General features: G+C 42.0%; 1 protein-coding gene across 1 annotated transcript in view; it reads left to right on the top strand.

Moving 5' to 3' along the window:
* Positions 1 to 22,034, top strand: part of LOC117518727 (xyloside xylosyltransferase 1-like) — a 70,008-nt gene that overhangs the window by 12,257 nt on the left and 35,717 nt on the right.

Here is a 22,034-nt window from a genome sequence, read left to right on the forward strand (position 1 = left end):
CGTGCAGAGCCATATTAGATTTGTTGTGGCAACCCTGATGGAAAATGGAGAAGCTGAAAGAATTTAGTATAATCAGTTTTTGTAACTGCAGTGTCGGATTAAATAGACCACAACGGGTACTTGTTTTAATTAAAGGGGAACAAACGTTTTTTGAGAATTTGTGTATTCCTTGGTAAAAATTGTTATTCATACACTTGCAGAATGTTTGAGCGCAGTTTAGATAATATTATTTGAATCAAATTTGCTGCTAAATTGACATGTAAATCTCCATTGGATGAAGTCAGTGGAGGGCACTTCCAGTGACGTCACTGGTTGGGGTCTCCTCTGCTGGGGATGAGTGCAGTCAAGATCCAACATGGCGGGCAAGGCATCGCTGCACAAACACAAAGCGAAGGCAAGTGATTCTGAAGATGTGCTTTCACTTGTTGATCCCGAAGCCATGTTGTTGGTGCCCAAAGAGGTTATATATAAGAACTAGAATCCGCACTCGCTCTGAGCCATGTCCCGGCAAGGAGGCGTGGTTGCCATTTTAATTCGGGGCAGTTAACTGAGCTCGCTCATTGAAGTTCTGTTAGTCTCGTCAAGAAACAAGTGGAATATGCTGGAAAGCTGCGCATGTTGGCAAAGCCACAAACGGAGGAACAAGGGAGATAGTATTTCCTTCCATAAGTAAGTGGTTTTGGTTATTCTTGTCACTTTCTCCATGACATGTAGTAGATAAACAGGTGTATGTTCCCTGCTCGTGCCTGTGTCGTCTGAGGGCACGGACGAGGAACCAGAGCAGGTGGTCCCACCGATGTGCACACAGATCTCCACAGCTTATGTTTGCAGTTTCTCCAGGACTCAGGCGCTATGAGCGCCGTCCCAGCGCTGAGTCCTTGAACTCTAAGACGTAGACACACATTCAATCAATCAATCAATCAATCAATTTTTTTATATAGCGCCAAATCACAACAAACAGTTGCCCCAAGGCGCTTTATATTGTAAGGCAAGGCCATACAATAATTATGTAAAACCCCAACGGTCAAAACGACCCCCTGTGAGCAAGCACTTGGCTACAGTGGGAAGGAAAAACTCCCTTTTAACAGGAAGAAACCTCCAGCAGAACCAGGCTCAGGGAGGGGCAGTCTTCTGCTGGGACTGGTTGGGGCTGAGGGAGAGAACCAGGAAAAAGACATGCTGTGGAGGGGAGCAGAGATCGATCACTAATGATTAAATGCAGAGTGGTGCATACAGAGCAAAAAGAGAAAGAAACTGCATCATGGGAACCCCCCAGTAGTCTACGTCTATAGCAGCATAACTAAGGGATGGTTCAGGGTCACCTGATCCAGCCCTAACTATAAGCTTTAGCAAAAAGGAAAGTTTTAAGCCTAATCTTAAAAGTAGAGAGGGTGTCTGTCTCCCTGATCTGAATTGGGAGCTGGTTCCACAGGAGAGGAGCCTGAAAGCTGAAGGCTCTGCCTCCCATTCTACTCTTACAAACCCTAGGAACTACAAGTAAGCCTGCAGTCTGAGAGCGAAGCGCTCTATTGGGGTGATATGGTACTACGAGGTCCCTAAGATAAGATGGGACCTGATTATTCAAAACCTTATAAGTAAGAAGAAGAATTTTAAATTCGATTCTAGAATTAACAGGAAGCCAATGAAGAGAGGCCAATATGGGTGAGACATTGCTCCAGCTGTGGCTCCAGGCGCATTTCACTTAAAGAGTTGAGATTAGTGTTGGCTTTGGTTTTGTTTAGTTCCTCTTTCATCCCTTTTGCACTCTTGTTTGACAGGCTATTCGGTGATAAAGCTCTTTCGTCCACCTTTTCGCAACGAATTGTGAGTTTTTTACTTTTTTCCCTTCATTCAGGAATCGTCGTGTGCCATGTGATTGGGCCATTACACCCTTATCTAGTGGTCATATATAACCTCCTATGTTGGTGCCTCTGGCAGGGGATCTCAGAACAAGGCTCATCTTCCGCCCAACCAGTGACATCACCCGGCTGACCTGCCTAAATGGTGGCAGTCGGTCGACGTCAAAGCCTCTTAGACCACGACTAAAGGTTTTTGTAGATGTTTTATGGTCTTTAGTGGTTCTTGAACTATCAAAAGAACACATTTTTTATGTTTATTCATGTTATAAATAATCCGTGGGCATTTCTGTTCCCCTTTAAAGAGTTTATCTAAGTCTTCAAAAATATTTTCTTAATTACCAATGCAGATACTCTGGCCGTGGTCTTTTTATGCTTATATTTATGGATAATCTGTCTCTGGTAATTTTTTCTTTAACCCTACATGCAGTCAAGGTTGAAAGAATTTAATTTGTGGCACTGAAGAAAATACCTCATTAGGTTTGCAGGTATAGTACTCACAGTCTAATATGCTTGATATACATTTATCAATGGTTGAATTAACCCTCTGGGTTCTGAGGGCATTTTTTGGACAGTTCACTCGCCTGGCATAAATGTTTTATTATTGCTATTAACAGCTCTCCCTGCATCCCACAATCAAATTTTATGTCTCTTTTTTCAGGAAAACCTGTACTTTCAGAATGTATATGCTATAGTTGTGTTTTATAAGTGTAATAAAGGTTTACAATCAGAAATGAGAAAGGAAAAAGTAAAGTGGAAAATAATTTTCCACACACATTTATTCTAAACACACAGTAAACTATAATAAACAACTGTTTTGACACTTTATAAAGGTAATTTGGGCTCTTGTGTGAAAGATTGTACAACAAAAGGTTCAAACAATAAACACAAATGCACATTTTGAACAATATATACAAAATGGTCTATTTGTTTTGTTTATCTTCATCTCAAAGCAATTTCTGTCTGCTGTTACACAAAGGTCACATTACAAACTTCTACTTCGACTGTGTTTTGGAGTGTTCTGTCCTGCTCTGAAAGCAACTTTGACACTTTGGCCCATTTACACTCTGAGGAGCGGCCCCTCCCCCTCACTCCATTGATATGGTAAACAGTGCTTTATGCTGGAGCGAGAGAGCTTGCCACAGGCTTATTCAGTAACATTCACAGGTAATGAGTGGAGCATCTCTAAAGCCCCTTTCACACCGGGGGTGCTCCCAGTTGCTCCCAGTTGCACCGTGCGTCATTATGACAATGCACGTGGAAGCAACTCAGTGCCGAGACAATGCAGCTCGGCGCCACAACAGTGCAAGGGGCGCAAAGCAGGAAGCAAATCGGACGCCGAAAAATTAAACCTGTTTAATTTTTTTGGCGTCCTGTGCTCGACGCAGAAAGGAAGCGGTTACAGCACAAGTCGGGCAAAGAGGCGTAACTCGGGGAAAAGAGGCATTACTCGGCGTGACTCGGAAGCCACACCCTCACAAGATGACGTTACCGGACGCCAATTTATGAATCCTGCTGTGTTCCATTGTTCCCGCAGTATAAATCACGCAGGATTGTTTTTATACCATGTACTCAGTGCAGTAAAAAAAACCACAGAAAAAAGTGCTGATTGCAGCTCAGCTCTTTCTCTGTGTGGAGCTGTCTGGTGAAGAGACGCACTATGAGGCAGCAGCAGCTTCTTCTCTCACAAATGTATTTAAATAAAATCCATAAAAGTGCTGCTCACAGACTGATTGCCAGAGACAGGACATGTCAACATCAAGTACAACTCAATCAATCAATCAATCAACTTTTTTCTTGTATAGCGCCAAATCACAACAAACAGTTGCCCCAAGGCGCTCCACATTGCAAGGCAAGGCCATACAATAATTATGAAACACAGTCTACGTCTAAAGCAACATAACCAAGGGATGGTCCAGGGTCACCCGATCCAGCCCTAACTATAAGCCTTAGCGAAAAGGAAAGTTTTAAGCCTAATCTTAAAAGTAGAGAGGGTATCTGTCTCCCTGATCTGAATTGGGAGCTGGTTCCACAGGAGAGGAGCCTGAAAGCTGAAGGCTCTGCCTCCCATTCTACTCTTACAAACCCTAGGAACTACAAGTAAGCCCGCAGTCTGAGAGCGAAGCGCTCTAATGGGGTAATATGGTACTACGAGGTCCCTAAGATAAGATGGGACCTGATTATTCAAAACCTTATAAGTAAGAAGAAGAATTTTAAATTCTATTCTAGCATTAACAGGAAGCCAATGAAGGGAGGCCAACACGGGTGAGATATGCTCTCTCCTGCTAGTCCCCGTCAGTACTCTAGCTGCAGCATTCTGAACCAACTGAAGGCTTTTTAGGGAACTTTTAGGACAACCTGATAATAATGAATTACAATAGTCCAGCCTAGAGGAAACAAATGCATGAATTAGTTTTTCAGCATCACTCTGAGACAAGACCTTTCTAATTTTAGAGATATTGCGTAAATGCAAAAAGGCAGTCCTACATATTTGTTTAATATGCGCTTTGAATGACATATCCTGATCAAAAATAACTCCAAGATTTCTCACAGTATTACTAGAGATCAGGGAAATGCCATCCAGAGTAACGATCTGGTTAGACACCATGCTTCTAAGATTTGTGGGGCCAAGTACAATAACTTCAGTTTTATCTGAGTTTAAAAGCAGGAAATTAGAGGTCATCCATGTCTTTATGTCTGTAAGACAATCCTGCAGTTTAGCTAATTGGTGCGTATCCTCTGGCTTCATGGATAGATAAAGCTGGGTATCATCTGCGTAACAATGAACATTTAAGCAATACCGTCTAATAATACTGCCCAAGGGAAGCATGTATAAAGTGAATAAAATTGGTCCTAGCACAGAACCTTGTGGAACTCCATAATTAACTTTAGTCTGTGAAGAAGATTCTAATCTATTAGACAAATATGATTCAAACCACCGCAGCGCAATGCCTTTAATACCTATGGCATGCTCTAATCTCTGTAATAAAATTTTATGGTCAACAGTATCAAAAGCAGCACTGAGGTCCAACAGAACAAGCACAGAGATAAGTCCACTGTCCGAAGCCATAAGAAGATCATTTGTAACCTTCACTAATGCTGTTTCTGTACTATGATGAATTCTAAAACCTGACTGAAACTCTTCAAATAGACCATTCCTCTGCAGGTGATCAGTTAGCTGTTTTACAACTACCCTCTCAAGAATCTTTGAGAGAAAAGGAAGGTTGGAGATTGGCCTATAATTAGCTAAGATAGCTGGGTCAAGTGATGGCTTTTTAAGTAATGGTTTAATTACTGCCACCTTAAAGGCCTGTGGTACATAACCAACTAACAAAGATAGATTGATCATATTTAAGATTGAAGCATTAAATAATGGTAGGACTTCCTTGAGCAGCCTGGCAGGAATGGGGTCTAATAAGCATGTTGATGGTTTGGATGAAGTAACTAATGAAAATAACTCAGACAGAACAATCGGAGAGAAAGAGTCTAACCAAATACCGGCATCACTGAAAGCAGCCAAAGATAACGATACATCTTTGGGATGGTCAATTAGTGATGAGTAGAAAGATGTCCTAGCTTCATGAAGGGCTTTCTTATAGAGCAACAAACTCTTTTTCCAGGCTAAGTGAAGATCTTCTAAATTAGTGAGACGCCATTTCCTCTCCAACTTACGGGTTATCTGCTTTAAGCTACGAGTTTGTGAGTTATACCACGGAGTCAGACACTTCTGATTTAAAGCTCTCTTTTTCAGAGGAGCTACAGCATCCAAAGTTGTCTTCAATGAGGATGTAAAACTATTGACAAGATACTCTAACTCCCTTACAGAGTTTAGGTAGCTACTCTGCTCTGTGTTGGTATATGACATTAGAGAACATAAAGAAGGAATCATATCCTTAAACCTAGTTACAGCGCTTTCTGAAAGACTTCTAGTGTAATGAAACTTATTCCCCACTGCAGGGTAGTCCATCAGGGTAAATGTAAATGTTATTAAAAAATGATCAGACAAAAGGGAGTTTTCAGGGAATACTGTTAAGTCTTCTATTTCCATACCATAAGTCAGAACAAGATCTAAAATATGATTAAAGTGGTGGGTGGACTCATTTACTTTTTGAGCAAAGCCGATAGAGTCTAATAATAGATTAAATGCAGTGTTGAGGCTGTCATTCTCAGCATCTGTGTGGATGTTAAAATCGCCCACTATAATTATCTTATCTGAGCTAAGCACTAAGTCAGACAAAAGGTCTGAAAATTCACAGAGAAACTCACAGTAACGACCAGGTGGACGATAGATAATAACAAATAAAACTGGTTTTTGGGACTTCCAATTTGGATGGACAAGACTAAGAGACAAGCTTTCAAATGAATTAAAGCTCTGTCTAGGTTTTTGATTAATTAATAAGCTGGAATGGAAGATTGCTGCTAATCCTCCGCCCCGGCCCGTGCTACGAGCATTCTGACAGTTAGTGTGACTCGGGGGTGTTGACTCATTTAAACTAACATATTCATCCTGCTGTAACCAAGTTTCTGTTAGGCAGAATAAATCAATACGTTGATCAATTATTATATCATTTACCAACAGGGACTTAGAAGAAATAGACCTAATGTTTGATAGACCACATTTAACTGTTTTAGTCTGTGGTGCAATTGAAGGTGCTATATTATTTTTTCTTTTTGAATTTTTATGCTTAAATAGATTTTTGCTAGTTATTGGTGGTCTGGGAGCAGGCACCGTCTCTACGGGGATGGGGTAATAGGGGGATGGCAGGGGGAGAGAAGCTGCAGAGAGGTGTATAAGACCACAGCTCTGCCTCCTGGTCCCAACGCTAGACTGTCACAGTTTGGAGGATCCCAAAAAATTGGCCAGATTTCTAGAAATGAGAGCTGCTCCCTCTAAAGTGGGATGGATGCCGTCTCTCCTAACAAGACCAGGTTTTCCCCAGAAGCTTTGCCAATTATCAATGAAGCCCACCTCATTTTTTGGACACCACTCAGACAGCCAGCAATTCAAGGAGAACATGCGGCTAAACATGTCACTCCCGGTCTGATTGGGGAGGGGCCCAGAGAAAACAACAGAGTCCGACATTGTTTTTGCAAAGTTACACACCGATTCAATGTTAATTTTAGTGACCTCCGATTGGCGTAACCGAGTGTCATTACTGCCGACGTGAATTACAATCTTACCAAATTTACGCTTAGCCTTAGCCAGCAATTTCAAATGTCCTTCGATGTCGCCTGCTCTGGCCCCCGGAAGACAATTGACAATGGTTGCTGGTGTCGCTAACTTCACATTTCTCAAAACAGAGTCGCCAATAACCAGAGTTTGATCCTCGGCGAGTGTATCGTCGAGTGGGGAAAAACGGTTAGAGATGTGAACGGGTTGACGGTGTACACGGGGCTTCTGTTTAGGGCTACGCTTCCTCCTCACAGTCACCCAGTCAGCCTGCCTTCCCGACTGCACGGGGTCTGCCAGGGGGGAACTAACGGCGGCTAAGCTACCTTGGTCCGCACCGACTACAGGGGCCTGGCTAGCTGTAGAATTTTCCACGGTGCGGAGCTGAGCCTCCAATTCGCCCAGCCTAGCCTCCAAAGCTACGAATAAGCTGCACTTATTACATGTACCGTTGCTGCTAAAAGAGGCCGAGGAATAACTAAACATTTCACACCCAGAGCAGAAAAGTACGGGAGAGACAGGAGAAGCCGCCATGCTAAAACGGCTAAGAGCTAGTAGCTACGCTAAGCTAGCGGATTCCCAAACAGGGAATCCGACACTAGACAGGCTGTGGAGCAGCACAGGTAACGCACGACAACAGTGCTAAAATAAAATAAAAATCCACTAGACAGGCTGTGGAGCAGCACAGGTAACGCACGACAACAGTGCTAAAACAAAATAAAAATCCACTAGACAGGCTGTGGAGCAGCACAGGTAACGCACGACAACAGTGCTAAAATAAAATAAAAATCCACTAGACAGGCTGTGGAGCAGCACAGGTAACGCACGACAACAGTGCTAAAATAAAATAAAAATCCACTAGACAGGCTGTGGAGCAGCACAGGTAACGCACGACAACAGTGCTAAAAAATAAAATAAAAATAAAAATCCACTGGACAGGCTGTGGAGCAGCACAGGTAACGCACAACAACAGTGCTAAAAAATAAAATAAAAATAAAAATCCACTGGACAGGCTGTGGAGCAGCACAGGCAACGCACGACAACAGTGCTAAAACAAAATAAAAATCCACTAGACAGGCTGTGGAGCAGCACAGGTAACGCACGACAACAGTGCTAAAACAAAATAGAAATCCACTAGACAGGCTGTGGAGCAGCACAGGTAACGCCTAACTCCAGACATCTCCACATTTGCTCATGAATGGTTCGTTCGCGCGCATCTCACAGTCAAAGGAGGAAAGATAAACTATAACAGAACTCAGAGCGCAGCCCTGCAGCTCTGCACAAGAACAAATATAAAGTAGAAGAGAAGTCAGAGTGCACAGTCTGGCCTCCGCGCAGCTTTCCATGACAAAATCTCTTGTTAAAAGTGAAATCTGCCGGAAAATGGCTGATGTCCAGCTCTTGTGATAACCGGAGAAAGAGCACACGACGGTCTCGTATCCACAGAGCCATCAGCTTAGAAATGATCCAGTGGTTTGTGCCGCGACGTCGCAGCTCGGAGCGCGTCATCATGCCTCTTACATCAGTGGTGTCTGATCACTCACTTATTAAGTTTACAGTTTCGCTGCCGTGTTTAGTGGAACAACAACCTTATATATCATTACGGCGAGGCATCACCTCCTCAACTAAGACTGAACTCGAAGCTAGACTGCCTGATGTCTTAGCTTCACATTTGACAAATACCCAGTCAGTAGACAGACTTGTGGATAGTTTAAACTCAGTGCTCAAAACTACACTCGACATGATTGCACCACCAGTGTTAAAACCACGCTCCCCCAAATCACAGTCACCTTGGTTCAATGGTTATCTGCGTGACCTCAAGCATAAAGCAAGAGGTCTAGAATGGAAATGGCGTCGTTCAAAATTAAAAGTATTTCACCTTGCATGGCTTGATGCTATCTTAGACTATAAGCATGCATTATTGGCTACAAAGCGGATTTACTACTCTGATTTGATCAACAAAAACAAGCATAACTCAAAGTTCTTGTTCAACACGGTGGCAACACTTATGCATGGACAGCCACCTGTAGTTCGCTCTCGTTTTACAGCACAAGATTTCCTGGATTACTTTAAGAAAATAGCAGACATCAGGTTAAACATATCCCGGCATGCTTTAACCCAGCCACTACACCCTGCTATTGAGGTGGGCGCCACTACTGAGGTATTACCTAGATTTACAGAATTTGATAGTATCTCACTAGGCATGCTGACAAAACTCATAATGTCAACAAAAAGCACAACCTGTTTATTTGCTCCTATACCAACAAAACTGTTAAGGACCTGTGGCCCACTCTTGGGCCGACTGTGCTGGAAATTATTAATCTTTCTTTAACTTCTGGATCTGTTCCTAAATGTTTCAAATCTGCAGTGATTAAACCATTACTTAAGAAACCTAATCTTGACCCTAGTGTATTGACAAACTATCGGCCGATATCAAATCTGTCATTTTTCGCTAAAATTCTGGAAAAAGTGGTTTCACGGCAGCTCGTAGACTATCTAACTGAGAATAATCTCTTTAAGCCACTGCAGTCTGAAAATATTCCACAGAGACTGCTCTCACTAAGGTGGTGAATGATCTTCTGCTTACAATGGATTCGGACACCACTACGGTTCTGTTGCATTTGATACAGTGGATCATCATATTTTACTTGATAGGCTGGAAAATCATTTTGTGATTACTGGGAGTGCCCTTGCATGGCTGACGTCAAACTTGACCAGTTGTTGTCACTGTGTTTTGGACAGTAACACTACCTCTAACCTTAGTGACATGAAATTTGGGGTTCCACAGGGGTCTGTCTTAGGCCCCCTGCTTTTCTCCCTTTATATAGCACCCCTTGGGCACATATTGCGGTGTTTTGGGATTAACTTTCACTGCTATGCAGATGATACTCAGTTATACATGCCGATAACTGCTGGTAATCTCGTTCACATAAAATCCTTAGAAGATTGCCTTGCAGCGGTGAGAAGTTGGATGTCTAGAAACTTCGTACTTTTAAACTCTGATAAGACTGAAATGATGGTTCTTGATCCAGTGAGACATTGGCATCAATTTGACCAGTTAACGTTCAGCCTCGGCTCGTGTGTCATACATCACACTGACAAAGTGAGGAACCTTGTGGTAATTTTTGATCCTTCGTTGTCCTTTGGCCTTCACATTAGAAATATTACTAGGACTGCTTTCTTCCACCTGCGAAATATAGCGATGATTCGTCCCATCCTGTCTATGGCTGATGCTGAGACCCTGATCCATGCATTTATCTCTTCTAGATTGGACTACTGCAATGTTCTATTTTCTGGTTTACCGCAGTCTAGCATTAGGGGTCTCCAGTTGGTTCAAAATGCTGCAGCCAGACTTTTGACACGAAGCAGAAAGTTCGACCACATTGCACCCATTTTGGCATCCCTTCACTGCCTTCCTGTCCCAGTGAGATCAGATTTTAAGGTTCTGCTACTAACCTATAAAATTATACATGGACTGGCACCTCCCTACCTAGCTGACCTAATTAAAACTTACGTACCGGCCCGGGCTTTACGTTCTCAGGGTGCAGGACTACTTTGTGTCCCTAAGGTGAATAAGAAGTCTGTGGGTCACAGAGCTTTCTCTTATCGTGCCCCTGTTCTGTGGAATGATCTCCCTGCCTCAATAAAACAGTCAGATTCTGTGGAGATTTTCAAGTCCAGACTTAAGACACACTTATTTTCCCTTTCATATGGCTATCATACTGGTACAGTTTTGTTTTACGCTTTTTACTCTTTTAATTCATCTATTAGTAATTGGAGCGGGCTGCAGCCTCAACTTTACCTAAATTCTGGGTCTTTTAGTGAAGTTTAGGGCTAGTGGCCGGCAATCACCTTAGTATTTCTCTGTTTTTCTTGTTGTTTAATGCTGGCACATTATACAGTATTTTTTGTCTTTCTGATGCCTGATTCTGTTTTTTTCTCTCTGTTTAAGGTGCAGGTCCATCCAGAGATAGTTGTATTCATGTTGGCGATCCTCCTGTCCTGTGCGCCAATAGCATTTCTTGTATATTCGTCCGTGAATTGTTCTGTGAATTGTTCCGTAATTTGTTTGTAACATGACCCAAGCAGAGGGTCACCCCTTTGAGTCTGGTCTGCTTGAGGTTTCTTCCTCAGAGGGAGTTTTTCCTTACCACTGTTGCTCTGGGGGTTGGTAAGGTTAGACCTTACATGTGTGAAGCGCTTTGAGGCAACTCTGTTGTGATTTGGCGCTATATAAATGAAAATAAATTGAAAAAATTTAAATTGAAAAACAAAAATATAAACGCAACACTTTTGTTTTTGCTCCCATTTTTCATGAGCTGAAATCCAGTGGTGGGCACAGTTCCGCTAATTAGCGAAACTAACATTTTTGTTAGCGGATTAGCTTTTCAGCTAACTTGAAAACCATCAGTGGACCAATTAGCTTCCGCTAAATTTTGTTTCACTAACTTTTAGTCCATTAACGTTTTTTGCAGGCATAGTAAATAAAGCCGAATGGTCAACATAAAACTACACTGAACAAAAATAGAAACACAACACTTTTGTGTTTACTCCCATTTTTCATGAGCTGAAACCCAGTGTTGGGCACAGTTCCACTAATTAGCAAAGCTAACATTTTTGTTAGAGGATTAGCTTTTCAGCTAACTTGAAAACCATCAGTGGACCAATTAGCTTCTGCTGAACTTAGTTTCACTAACGTTTAGTCCACTAATGTTTTTTGCAGGCATAGTAAGTAAAACTGAATGGTCAAAAATGTTTATAAACCCTAAAATCACACTTTAGTTCCTGTCTGTTGTATGTTTTGCAGCAGTCAGGCAGCTCACTGCTGAGTTCAACCCATCCCAACAGAAGGGGCCTGGCTGCCCGACTGCTACAAAGACATTAAAACTGAGCATTAAAACTCAGAGATGCCAAAAGGCATTATGGGAAAATGAGCCTCCTCATCACTGGTTGGTTGGTTTATTTGTGAAAAACCAACACACATTACTGTAACGAGTGTGTTGGTTTTAACAAATAAATGTGTATTTGTAAATATGTCATTTGTTTTTCATTTGTTAAAACGGGCATTTGCAAAACTGAAAATTCTGAAAATTAATGCTCAAACCTTCAGAATTAGTGCATTAATTTAAAAGTAAAAGATATTTGTGATATTTTTACTTTTTAAAAATGACAGTTGACGTTGATATCAATAAACCGTCCAGAATTAGTTTGACTTTTAAATCAAACCATAAGTTAAACCTGCTTTGTTTTTTTTATGCCTTTTGCCACATATCTGGGGCAGTGTATGTTGAATGTAAATGACTGTTTCTTACAGCAGTGGGCAGGGCGCACAAAAACAAGCTCTGACTCACTGTTTGTGTTGAGTTTGTGATCACCTTTGATTCTACTCAGAAGCATTGGTGGTGCTTAACCCTCTGGGGTCCGAGGGCATTTTTTGGACAGTTCACATGCCTGGCATAAATGTTTTATTATTGCTGTTAACAGCTCTCCCTGCATCCCACAATCAAGTTTTATGTCTCTCTTTTTCAGGACAACCTGTGCTTTCAGAATATATGTTTTTGTTGTGTTTTATAAGTGTAATAAAGGTTTACAATCAAAAATAGGCAAGGAAAAAATAAAGTGAAAAATAATTTTCCACACATTTATTCAAAACACACAGCAAACTATAATAAACAACTGTTTTGACACTTTATAAAGGTAATTTGAGGTCTTGTGTGCAAGGCTGTACAACAAAAAGGTTCAAGCAATAAACACAAATGCACATTTTGAACAATATATACAAAATGGTCTATGCTTTGAGTGTCCAATTGGAATTGGTTCACCATCACATAGTTTTCCAAAATCCAATCGTAGGGCAGATTTACCTCACGTGAAAAGCCAAAGATCATTTTCAGGAGTGATATGTTACTAGTTGGCAGTTTGAATAGCTCCAATGAGTACATACTATTAGTACATACTCAGTGTGCCCTGCGCCATTACGCACAGCGATCAGTGAAAGCAGGAGCAGACGGAGAGCCTCTGATGACAATCTCACATGCTCAAACAGAGTGTGTAACTATCAGGATTGCTCCACTAGTTTGCATGTGAATGTTACTGGATAACTCTGTTGCTTTCTCTGCGTAAAGCACTGTTTACCATATCAATGGACAACAAAATGCATAGACCATTTTGTATATATTGTTTAAAATGTGCATTTGTGTGTATTGTTTGAACCTTTTTGTTGTACAGACTTTCACACAAGACCTCAAATTACCTTTATAAAGTGTCAAAACAGTTGTTTATTATAGTTTGCTGTGTGTTTTGAATAAATGTGTGTGGAAAATTATTTTTCGCTTTATTTTTTCCTTGCCTATTTTTGATTGTAAACCTTTATTATACTTATAAAACACAAAAAAACATATATATTCTGAAAGCACGGGTTGTCCTGAAAAAAAGAGACATAAAACTTGATTGTGGGATGCAGGGAGAGCTGTTAACAGCAATAATAAAACATTTATGCCAAGCGAGTGAACTGTCCAAAAAATGCCCTCAGAACCCAGAGGGTTAATAGTGCGTGTTGGTGCGTGATATTTGTGATTTCCGTGGAGCATGTTTTTGGCTGTCAAAAAATCATATGGTGCGTTTACACATAAGCAAGACGCGTTACCAATGTCATTTTTCTGTCATTCGTGACACATTCCTGACATTCTTAACGTGACTTAATGCATCTGAATAGGTTTCTTAATAGTGCGTGTTGGTGCGTGATATTCTTGATATTCGTGGAGCATGTTTTTGGCTGTCAAAAAATCTTCCACAAATGTCACACACCACCCTCATTTGGCCTCCTGTCGTGGAGGTCGCAACTGAGCATGTTGAGCCGTCTTGATGAGTAGTGATCCTTAATAGGAGTGACAACGTTCATAGTGGTTCCTGTGATGGTTCTTGGAGCTCAGACTGTCGCGCATTATTACGAAGTGACACGGAAACTGTCAAGTTTTGACACGACTTGTAACGCGGCGTCACATTTCACTGCGTGCCACGATGAATCAGTTTTCTGTCACGTGCACACAATTAAACCCGGCTCCACAGCGTTCAGTTTGATGCAGTATGCCGAAGAGGAACAGTGACACGAAGTGTCAAGTGTCGTTCTACAGTTCCTGCTGAAGCTCCTCAGGACGCTTCTGCAGGTGTTCTACCTGTGTAAACGCAGCATCAGAGAGGCTCTCATGGGCACCACAATCTTTGCGTCACATGACCGCGATAAATGCCAGTGAGTGGTGCGCTGTTCACTGTGTGGTTTTGCACACCAACTGGGATGGCGCTTACGAGGTTCTGCATACAAACCCCGTCTTGACTTGCATTTACCATAGGATTCATGGGGTGTTGCAGCAGAATTGATTTTGTTATCGGATACGAGCCTCGGTAAGCTTTCACTTGCAATGGTTATCTCATTTTCCGTGGGCGTGGCGTTTATGGGGTTTTGCGCCTGAACTCTTCATTTATATATACATGAATTATATTGATACTCTGATTTGTATAGAATTTCATTTTCTCTGATATATAACTTCTATCTGTTGTTATGTTTTATATAGAAATTTAATGTATTCATTAGTCAGCATTTTGTTTGTGTTCGCAGTTCAGCTGCTCCTGTTATTGTTCAGGGTCGCCACAGCGGATACAGCCAGATCCGCATTGTTATATGGTACATGTTTTATGCCGGATGCCCTTCCTGACCCAACCTGTTTCACCTGGAGAATCATAGTACCCGCTGGTGTTCCAAAGAGGTCTCCCATCCAAGTAATAACCAGATGCTGCACTGCTTAGCTTCTGAGATCTGATGGGATCAGGCTGACACAGAGCAGGCCAGCAGTCGGTGTTTTGTTTAAATATGTAAATAGTTATATATAGCCTAATCATATATTGTCTCTTCAAATTACTAAAATAGTTTACTTTACTGCCGCTATCTGCTTCTCTGTCATATATTAGTGTGTATATATGTGTACAATGTGTGTTTACAAAATGCCTGTCTATGGTCTGTATCAGAATATTCTATTACTGTTAATACCACTATGAATAAATAAATATGCCGGACCATTTGTCCTGTATCGTAGCTACATGTATGATATTTGCAGAAAAAACCCCACATGAAAATCAGTTTAGTGTTCAGAGAGTTACAATGGAATAAATCAATAGTACTCGAATAGCACTGAGTGGTCATATGACTGGTCCAAGATAGCGGCCCCACGGGTTGTCAGCGCCAATAGGCAGTAGCGGTCGATGCGGCATCTAGTCTTTATAATGCCTATGGTGCCCACCACTGCTTAAATCAAAGATCTAAAACATTTTCTATATACACAAAAGGCCTGTTTCTCTCAAATATCGTTTACAAATCTGTCAATCTGTTTGTGAGCCTTTTATTGTGACCAGCCTAAGGCACACCTGTGCAATTATCAAGCTGTCTAATCAGCATCTTGATAGGACACACCTGTGAGGTAGGATGGGTTATCTTGGCAAAGGAGAAGTGCTCACTAACACAGATTTATGAACAGTATATGAGAGAAATAGGCTCAGCAAATTGTTGCTGCAGTATTAAAATTGTGTGTATTCTTAATGGTTTGAGCCAACTGTGACTCATGATATATCTAGACAAGGGGAAGAAAATTTGATTTGAACAAATGCAGCAAATCTGAGATGTGATGATCTTAGTTCCAGTATGACCACCATAGTATTACTTTTATCTTAACGAGAAGGCCTATTCATTATGTGAGCATGAAGCAAATATGCTGTGTGTTTGTCACGCTCTACCTGACATGTGTTCAGTCAGGCCTGCTTGCACACAGCTGGAAAAGGCAGAACCAGTGGGTCTTGAAAAGTCACGTGGCAGGCTGAAGAGGCCCTAGTGAGATGAGGAAGGATGTGTTCTGTTCTCTTGCTGCCGCCCACAGTGCTGCCCTCTGTCTTTGCTTTGACCCGATGGCAGTGATATCCTCTGTTGGCCCCCAGTGTTAGATGTCTGCATGTGCTGCATGTGGCACCAAAGCCAGCGCACTTCAGGTTTTGAACCAAGACTTGTGACTTGTAAACGTGAGCCTTAGTCATGTTGTTGGAGTTGCGTGCATCAAACCGCTTTGACATTCCATACCACTTCTGTCAGTTTCTAAATGTGAATGAATCAAAATGTTTCAGTTTGAAGATGTCACTTGGATTGACTTGTTTTTGTCTTGTTTATAAGTGCATTGCCAGATCATCAAGGAAATTTCTAAGCATGTTGTCATAGTGATGTGTGATTTTTGCCTGACAGTCTTTTTTTTTTTTTTGCATTGTGTTTCTCTCTAAAGCAGTTTTCCATAATTGGATCCAGATGTGTACTCGCTGTTGGCTTCTCCCATTGCCTTCTTGTGATGTTTGTTTATGAACTTCACTGGTAAAGGCATCTTGACACTTGCACAAATTTGATCCCTGCACTGCCGCGCAATTCGTCATGCCAATGCGTCCTGCTTTGTCCTACTTGACGCCACGCAATATGAAATAAAGTCTGTGCCATATCATTTTGAAGCTGATGACACATTTGCTCTCACAATTTGAGTGATGGAACCATTCTCTCATCACACACAGAATCACAAATAAATTATCTACAGCTACAGGTTGTCTTGTGCACGTCGTGTGGTGAACGCATTTGGAATCTTGTCTAAGGTAATTATTTATAATATATAGGGATGGGTATCGGGAACGGGTTCTTTTCAGGTATCAATAAGAAATGATTCAATCCACTTACATCGATAGCTTTTTTGTTTAACAATTCCCTTATCGGTCCTTCAGAGTGGCCGTTGTTTTGAGGGTGTTTGTTAGGAAAAATGATCATTTGTCTGCATTGATTACAGACCCTGCAGCAGGTCTATAATCAGCCGTTTCTGCAGCTTTGCTTTGAACCTTGAACCAATGAAGCAGTGCTTCGATCTGCTGCTTCGTTGGTTCATTGTTTCGCTCCTCTTCAGAAGCGGCAACTCTGCTTCTTAACCCCTCTCAAAGCCATTAAAATGTCAATCGTGAGTCACTTTTGTGCAGATTAAAGTGACTAACTGGGACTCCTGTCTTGTTGCAAGAAAGAAACAAGAATCGTCCTCCGTTCCGTTGCTCCAAACGCTGCGCCACTCTCTGCTGAGTCAAGTCCGCTTGGAATTTATAACTTCAAAGCGAATCGCCATTTAAATTAAATTACTTCTGTTTCCAAACGTTGTAATACAAACGACAAACTGCAATTGATCAAAATATTTTTTCTTTCTTTCCAAAATGAGATGTCCTGCGCTGATGTGCAGCAGCCCAAGACTGTATGGCTGGAGACCTGCAGACTCCAGCAGCCAGCTGAGCTCAGGCCGCTGAAGAGGAGGTACTGCTGGCCCACCACTACAAGATGGCACCCTGCTTGAAGTGCGGGCTTCAAGCACGAGAGGGCGTCGGAGCGACCGGGAGTGACAGCTGTCACCCATCATCCGTACCAGCTGTCACTCATCCACTACTCATCACCACCACCATAAGGCCGGACTGCAACTCCACCTCCCCGCCGAGAAATCAGCTACCATTCAGGTAACGTCTCTGCTGAATCTTAATCGAGCATTAGTCTGATCTCTTTTGCAGCCGTTTTCCTGGGACGGATTCCTTGTCTGCTGTGTTGGCGTTTGGTGTGGACTGCGACGGCTTCGCCTCACACCCCAAACCAGATAAGTGGTTGTCTCAGGAGCTGCACGAGTGTGTGATTCGGAGGTGGAGGTTCTCCCTCCTAACTGAACACCGACTGTGGGATTACTGAGTGTGCAAACTCACACTCATCAGTACTGTTTCTGTTCTCTGCCAGCAGTACCGGGTCTGACTGCTGAAGACAGTGGCCACCTGGGGCGCAGGACTTGGCGGCTCCGGTGTTCTTCAGATCCGTTGGTGGTGGAAGCTGTGTGGGATCCGGCTCTTCTCTCGCCAGACATCTTCTATCTTCGAGCCTGCCCACACGTCACCTTGTGTATAATTGACATTCCACCATATTGTTATTGTCTGTACTTCGTTGTGCGATTCACAACATTAAATTGTTACTTTTTGGCTTATCCATTGTCCGTTCATTAACACCCCCTGTTGTGGGTCCGTGTCACGACACTTTCACAACAAGTACAGATGTATGAAGAGACAATCATGCCATTAATGTCTGGAAGGAAATGCTTTTGACAAAAACTACAGATTTTGGTTATTTCTATTTACTATGTCCAGAGATCAAGGATCCCCAATGTAGAGTTTATTTATGTCCAGAGTTTAAGGATCCAGTGACCAATTTCATATTTATTCACTTTAAGACTCAATAAATCATTGTTAACATAGAAAACCTGTAAAGCTTATTTGTAGTACACAGAAAATTCACAGGAGATATCCATAAGGGAATCGATAAGGAATCGGAATCAGAATCGCCTTCATTCTCATTGTAATTTGCACTGCAACGAGATTTGAGTGCAACTCCAAAAGGTGCTTTTCCGAGGTGTGAGTAATTGTTAGCCAAATAAAAGATAATAAAATTTAACAATAAATTATTCAAAGTATATGTACAACTAAATAAAATAAAATGTGGACCAAGTAAAATGTAAAACGAGAATTATATACAACTGCGGGATAATATTGCACGGGAAATATTGCACATGGTTTACAGATATTGCACAAGAAACTTGAAATGTGCAGATTAAAGTGGTTTGTTATTGTTCAGTGCAGTGATCGCTCTGGGGAGAAAGCTGTTCCTGAGTCTGTTTGTCCTGGTTTTGATTGACCTATACCGTCGGCCGGAGGGTAGTAGGTCAAACAGATGGTTGCTGGGATGGGATGTGTCTTTGCTGATGCTGGCAGCTCTGCTGAGGTAGTGAGAGCTGGCAACCAGTGATCCCCTGGGCCATTTTGATCACCCTCTGCAGCGCTGTCCTGTCTGCTACTGAGCACCCCCCGTACCACGCTGTGATGCAGTACATCAGGATGCTCTCAATGGTGGCTCTGTAGAACAACACCAGCAGCTTCTCCTCCAGATTGTTTCTCCTGAGCACCCTCAGGAAGTGGAGTCGCTGCTGGGCTTTCTTCACCACCACTGTGGTGTTGGCAGTCCAGGAGAGGCTGTCAGAGAGCTGCACTCCCAGGGACCTGATGGAGCTGACCCTTTCCACACAGTCACCATGGATGTAGAGTGGGGCTGGGTCCGCCCTGCCCTTCCCTTCAGATTGGGAGGCAGACAGGCTCTGATGAGCTGAGAGACCAGTCTTTCAAAGCACTTCATGACCACAGGTGTAAGTACAACAGGCCTGTAGTCATTTATGCTCTCCACTGCTGACTTCTTTGGGACTGGGATACGGTACGATACGATATACTTTATTGTCCCCAAAGGGAAATTTGTCTTGGACTCCAAGAGCTTTGCAAACATTCCTGTCTCAAAATCGATAAATACAACAACAAACAGTACACTACTTGCATGCCTATGGAACGTTCATCAGCATGTTGCACATTCCCATAATAGAATATACCATTAAAACAGCATAATAAGACAATAAAAAAAACAGATTAAAACAGATAATAATGATGGTGGAAGATTTGAGGCAGGGTGGAATGGTGGCCTGTGACAGGGACAGGTTAAAGATGCGGGTGAAAACTCCAGCAAGTTGGTCAGCGCACGCTTTGAATACCTTGCCAGGTACACCATCAGGGCCAGCCGCCTTCCTGGCGTTCACCGCCTTCAGCACACGTCTCACTTCATGTTTCTGAAGTATTAGTGTGCTAGTGCTGGAGGGTGATGGGTGTGGAGTTGCTGCGGGTCTGTTTGCTTCGAAGTGGGCAAAGAAGTGGTTCAGCTCCTCTGCCAGTGAGGCGTCAGACCAAGAATTTCCTGGGTTGCTGCTTCTGTAGTAGGTTATATAATTTATTCCCTGCCACATCCTTCTGGGGTCATTCACAGCGAAGTGGTCCTCTATCTTTTCCTTGTAGGCAGCCTTGGCCTCCCTGATGCCTCTTTTCAGGTCGGACCTGGCCGCGCTGTACAGGGCCCTGTCCCCTGATTTAAAGGCGGTGTTGCAGCTATCAGATCCATAAGCGGAATTGGTAATGGTATCAATATCGATTAAAATCTTATCAATACCCATATTCTTATGCAATAGATAATGTATCTGTAAAGTTATGTTTATTATAGATGTAACATGCCTTTTTGATCCAATTTCAGGTTCAGATGCGCTGTGCGCGATGACACGCATTGACACGCAGTGTTTTCTAATAGGTTGCACAATCCTCACGAGTAGTTCAAGCAAATAGCACAAAATTTATGTGTGCCAGCCAGAAATTTTTAATATTTCAAAATTTTCTTTGCGCACTGGCACGCAGCCACACACAGTTTACGAGGAGTTTATTCACTGGCACGCAAGATTGCGTTCCAGTATGGGGATCAAATTCGTGCAAGTGTCAAGGTGGCTTAAGCAGCAGTTGTGCAAGTCAGCACATGACTGCTGACTGTCCAAGCGCTCATCCATTTCTATTTCAGTAATGCATGGGCTGATAAAATAGACTGCATTTATATAGCACTTTTCTATCTATCTCAGAAGCTCAAAGTGCTTTACAGTAATACCTCACATTCCCCCATTCATACACACACTCACACACCAATGTCAGGGTGCTGCCATACAAGGCGCCCACTTCACACCGGGCATCCATCGTTTGAGCACATTCTGTGACTGTCTTAACAAGGTGAGGCATATCTTGGCCTAATTTACACCTGCATATGTGCTTTTTTTTCCATGCAGCTCCGTGGACCTGAAACGTTGTGGTAGAATCGGTGATGAAGTAAAAACAAATATGAAATACCCACCTGCAAAGAACAGCTGTGCTCTGGGATTAAAGCATTTCATGTAAAACACCTTTTAGCCTGGAAAATGGGAACTGTTTATAACATCAGACAGCTATATTTGTCAAAAGAAACAGCTGCAGGTATGTTGTAGGAGTGGACTCTTTTTTCCAACAAGGATATAGAATTTACTTTTGCAAGTAGATCAAAAATATGCCAGCAGTGACTGTTCAGCTTCTTAAATATTAAAGTTAGAGACATGCAAAAGTCCTATAAAAAGTCAGAGGAGGAATCATTTATCATGAGTACCAGCACACAAATATTTATCAAAGTTTTTTCCCATTCATATTGATTTGTGTATTAATAGATTAGTTTTCTGTGTGGTTTTATTACTAGACGACTGAACTTTCATGTCAGGTGACCATGTCACATGACCACCTAATTAGCTGTTACATATGAAACACCTTTTTACATTGTTGATTGATTCTCTGAAGACTGGTGAGTTGAAACACGTCTGTTATTAGATTAGATTTACTTATAAATCGGTGCACCTGTTTTTTTCTTTTGTAAGACTGATTTATTTATTTTTTACTTTCATTGATAACATACTTGAAGATCGCTGTTTTTATTTATTTATTTTTTTTAATTACCACTCACTTTTTTTGACCCGGTGTAGTGGTCCCAATTTTTTCGTCATTATTTTCACAAGCAGAAAGTTGTGTTGTCTCATGTTACGGCATCCAAGACACAATGGAAACAGTTTTGGCCAAGGGCGTAGGTTTGGTCTCAGCTTTGATAGGGACAATACCACCCCCCCGGCCCCCCTGCCTACCACCACCCCCTAACCCACTCATACCATTAGACGCACAAGTACAGCATAATACATAACATGATGACATAATGCTGAATAATTTAACACTTTATTTACATTATTAAGTGTGTAGGCAGACAAAGAAATAGCTTAAATAACAAACCCAAAATCACGAATCTATTCTATAGGCCTACACCTGAGAGAACAAGACAACAAAAAAAATACTTGTGGAGCTAACAAAAAAAAAAGTTTTTGCAACCAAGATGCATAATCTATTCTCTTCATCAATAATGCAGTTGTAGGTATCTGGCAACCTAATTTGCCAACAAAAAAAAGGGCTTTCCAATGATATATATGGTGTATTACGGTAAACGTAAG

The sequence above is a fragment of the Thalassophryne amazonica genome, chromosome 10 (assembly GCF_902500255.1).
Source record: "Thalassophryne amazonica chromosome 10, fThaAma1.1, whole genome shotgun sequence".
Classification (NCBI taxonomy): domain Eukaryota; kingdom Metazoa; phylum Chordata; class Actinopteri; order Batrachoidiformes; family Batrachoididae; genus Thalassophryne; species Thalassophryne amazonica.